Genomic DNA, 4,845 nt, shown 5'->3' with positions numbered 1-4,845 from the left:
AGAAAAGACTGTCTTTGCTCCATTGTATAGCCTTTGCTCCTTTGTCAAAGACCAGTTGACCATGTTTATGCCATGTTTATGTGAGTGTTTTTCTAAGCACCGTATTCTGTTTTATTGATCTATTTGTTTATTCTTTCATCAATATCATACTTTTTTCCTATAGCTTTCTAGTAAGTAGGGGTTGTTTGTTTTAGTGGCAGAAGGACAGATTTTATCAAGCCCCTCAACCCTAGTTCTCTTTCTCCTACACAGTCTAGGTTCCCCCAGAGGTCTGGTAGGCAGCAATAAGACCCACTATGCAGCCAGCAGGGGTATCTCTACAGATAGTACAGGGTTTGTGATGTGCTGGTGCTTGCCACCTCCGAAGGGATGTTCCCACAGGATTCATAGCCACACCCAGTATGTGTGGTCAGCAACTCCTCTTTGCCTTATACTTGTGGTAGGCACAGCCAGCCTTCAGAATGGTCTTGTCAACGTGGCCACCTCCAGCCACCACATCAACATAGTTCTATTGGCTGAAGAAATGACCTTGATTTCTGAGGTGGCTGAGGACAGCTTCACTTGGGTCTTCTTTGGTCTCAGGGTTGTGGGAGATGAAGTAGCATCATTCCCAGAGGCTTGGGCCAACTTGCCAAGTCACCAAGCTTCTCCTCCAAACAATACACAATGGTGACCTTGGGCATAGTGCCCACTAGGAGCACAGTGCCTATGTTGAGCTGGGCCTTCTTGCCACAGTACACAAAATGGCCAGTGTAGATGCCATTGGGGGTGATGAACAGCTCCTGCCACTTCTTAAACCAGTACAGATCCCAGAAGACTACCTCGGTGAGGGGTGCACCTCCACCCTGGTCATGAATGATGTCCTTCACGATGCCCCTGATGTAGCCCAACTGCTCTGCAAAGTCCATGGCAAGCAGACATGCAGCACCCTTGCCATGCTTCATGTGGGCATGGAACACTGAGCCAGCATCCTTCCTCTACCCCAGAATTATGTGGCCCATGGCAGTAGTCTGCTACCCCCATAGCTGGAAGAGCTCTAATAAGTTTTGAAGTCAGGTAGCGTCAGTCCTTTGACTTTCTTCTTCTTCATTATTGTGTTGGCTCTCTGGGTTTTTCGCCTCTCCATATAAATGTTAGAATCAGTCTGTCAATATGCACAAAATTACTTGCTGGGATTCTGATTGGATTTGCATCAAATCTATAGCTCAAGTTGGGTAAAACTGATACTACCACATATTGAGTCTTACTATCCATGAATATGAAAGTATCTCCTCCATTTATTTAGTTCTTTGTCCTTGTTAATCAGAGTTTTATAATTTTCCACATGTAAATCTTGTACATATTTTGTTAAATTTATACTAAGTATTTCATTCTTTGGGTGCTGACGTAAATGACATTAGGCTTTTAACTTCAAATTCCACTTGTTCGTTGCTAGCATATGGGAAAACAATTGACTTTTACATATTAACTTTGTATTCTATAACCTTGCTATAACTAGTTATTTCAGTATTTTTGTCAATTCTTTCAGAGTTTCTATACAGACAATCGTGTCATGTACAAAGATAATTCTATTTCTTCCTTCCCAATCTGTGTATCCTTTATTTTCTTTGTTTGTCTTATTGCATTAACTAGAACTTCCAGTAGGATGTTAAAAAGGAGTCATGAGAGAGAACATCCTTTCTTTGTTCCTGTTCATGGTAGGAAAACTTCTAGTTTCTCGTTAAGTATGATGTGAGCTATAGATTTTTTGTAGATAATTATCAAGTTAAGGAAGTTCCCTTCTATTCCTAGGTTGCTCAGAGTTTTTAATCATGAATGGGTGTTGTATTTTGTCAAATGCTTTTTTCTGTATTCATTGATTTGATCATGCAGTTTTTCTTTTAGTCTCTTGATGTGATGGATTACATTAATTGGTTTTTGAATGTTGAATCAGGCTTGCATACCTGCGATTAATCCCATTTGGTTATAGTGTATATCTGTGGTCTTTTTAATCTTTATTTCACTATACATAATGTGATCTGTTTCTCTAGTTGCTCTGAAAGTTTGCTTTTTGACACTGGTTTGCAGTAGTTTAATTGTGATATGTCTTGATCTTTATATTACTTCCTTAATGTTTATTTTACTTGCCATTTGTTGACTATGTTATATCTCTGGGTTTGTACATTTTCTCAAATTTGGAAAATTCATTATCCTTACTTCTCCAAATTTTTCTTCTGTCCCATTATCTTCTTAGACTAGAATTACATTCATATTAGATTTCTTAATATTGTTCAGCCTTTTTTTTCATATTTTCTTCTATCTTTCAACTTCAATGTTTCCTATTTCTAGATTTTCAAGGTCATTACTTTTTCATATGCAAGATAAACCTGTCTTGCAAAATTTTTTAATTTAAATCTGCAGTTAACCACTGAACAATGCAGGGGTTGAGGAGTACCAATCTCCTACACAATTGAAAATCCGTGTATAGCTTTTGACTCCGAAAAAGCTTAGCTACTAATAGCCTACTGTTGACTGGAAGCCTTACTGACAACATAAAGAGTCAAGTAACACATATTTTGCATGTTATATGTTATTATATACTGTATTCTTACAATTAAGTGGCTAGAGAAAATAAGAGGTTTATTAAGAAAATCATGAGAGGAAATGCGTTTTCACTACTCTACTGTATTTATTGAAAAAAATACACATATAAGTGGATCCATGCAATTCAAAACCTTGTTTTTCAAAGGCCAACTATATACTTTTAATGTCCAAAAGTTTCATTTTGGTGGGGTTTTTAAAATATTTATTGAGAAACAGTGTGTGTGTGTGTGTGTGTGTGTACACACACACCCATTAGCAGGGGAGGGGCAGAGAGAACAGAAGAGAGAGAGAATCCCAAGTGGGCTCTGCACTGTCAGCACAGAGCCCAACGTGGGGTTCAATCTCATGAACCATGAAATCATGACCTGAGCCAAAATCAAGAGTCAGATGCTTAAATGACTGAGCCACCCAGGTGCCCCATTCCATTTTTTTTTTATCTTCCACTTTCATTTTCATTGTGTTCATGTTTTCTATTAAATCCTTAAAAATATTTATACTCGCTATGTTGAAGTCTTTGTCTGCTAATTCTATTACCTCTGTCATTTCTGGCTTTGTTCTATCGACTGATCTTCTAGTCATGGTTATGGTCACACATGTTTTTTCACATATCTAGTAATTTTGATGCTGGACATTGTGGATATTACACTGTTAAGGGCTAGATAATTTTGTTTTTGAAATTTGTCTTAATAATAAGATAAACTACAGCATAATCCTTTTAAGATTTTTTGTTTAAACTTTGTTCAGGTAGGTTTAGGAACTTTACTCTCAGACTAATTTAACCTTGTTATTGAGGTATGACCCTTATGAGGCTTCTACTAATTGCCTCAAGTGTTCAATCAGATCTCTCTAATCTGGCTAGATGGAATTTGGTCATCTTTCTGCCCTATGTGAGCTATTAGATTTTTTTATTTTATAGCCCTCTTATGATACATATTTTTCTTCCTGACTTCATAAACAAATGCAGTGATAGGTATTCATTCAAAGACATTGAGGGCCACCTATGCAGGTTCAAGACACTCTCTTGCTCTGCATTGTTTGTTCTTCTCTGGTACTCTTTAAAAATTCAAGCTATTTTAGCCCCCAATCTTTGTCTCTTCAAATCAGTAAATGTAATGTGCCATGTCTGAGTTCCTCCTATCTCTGCCACCATTTAAAAATTGCCTCTAGAGACTGAAGCATTCACAGGGCTCATATTTTTCTGTTCTTTCAAGGATCACAGTCCCGGACTACCTGTTGTCTCGATTCTGCAATGTCTGAAAAGATTTGTTTACTTTGTCCAGGTTGTTAGCTGTTTATGGTGGGAAGACAAGTTCTATACCATGGCAAGTCCTATCATGGCCAGAGCACATGTATAAAACTTTTTACTTTATTAAATTTGAATAAATAGGTCATTTCATTGATTGACATTTCTTTTCCAAAATGTTTAATATCCTTAATACATCTTTAGATAAAATGTGCCTAAAGGAAAGAAGCATTTAAAGACAAAGATCTTTTTGAGCTTCTCACAATGGATCTAATACGGTTTTATTACCACAATCATGAGCGCAAAAAGCAAGTCAAGGCAATTTTTATAACAGTATCTTCTCTTGGTTACAAAAGGAAGTTATTGGCTCTCCTCACCTGGAGGTTCAAAAAATCTGAACTCTAAGCACTTTTCTTAGTTACTGACTAGATTTCTATATCCGTTTGATTGGATAACAGGGACTGAGGGAACTAAAATTGATGTTTAAAGGTATATACAAATAGGGAGACGGGAATTTCAGAATTATTTAATATGCATTTAAGCCTCTAATATTTGCTTCCACCTAGACCAGGCAGGTAACCTAGAAGGTTGAAAGGATAAGCAAGGGGACTTGAGGTAAACTGAGGCCCATCTCAAGAGTTCCAACAGACTACGGACATGTGGGATGCAAAATAAGTGTTTTCATCTTTCTGATTATTTAGCCCAAGATAGAAATCTTAGAAATGTAAATATTTTAGTGGCGCCTGGGTGGCTCAGTCAATTAAGTATCCAACTTTGGCTCAGGTCATGATCTTGCAGCTCGTGGGTTCCAGCCCCACATTGGGCTCTGTGCTGACAGCTCAGAGCCTGGATCCTGCTTCCAATTCTGTGTCTCCATCTCTCTCTGCCCCTCCACTGCCCACACTCTGACTCTCAGTCAAAAATAAATAAACATTAAAAAAAAAGAAGTGTAAATATTTTATATGAAATCCCCCAACATATGAAATTTGGAAATTAATTTAAAGCTTAAAAACATTCTA

General features: G+C 37.5%; 1 pseudogene; it reads right to left on the bottom strand.

The window, feature by feature from the left end:
• Positions 1-229: 229 nt before the first annotated feature.
• LOC121029895 (60S ribosomal protein L8-like) lies at positions 230-1,001 on the bottom strand (annotated as a pseudogene).
• Between the last annotated feature and the right edge of the window lie 3,844 nt (positions 1,002-4,845).

Source organism: Herpailurus yagouaroundi, unplaced genomic scaffold (assembly GCF_014898765.1).
Source record: "Herpailurus yagouaroundi ecotype Mexico unplaced genomic scaffold, PumYag 28, whole genome shotgun sequence".
NCBI lineage: Eukaryota > Metazoa > Chordata > Mammalia > Carnivora > Felidae > Herpailurus > Herpailurus yagouaroundi.
Note: the sequence above shows the minus strand (reverse complement) of the source record. Positions and strands in the feature narration are given on the sequence as shown.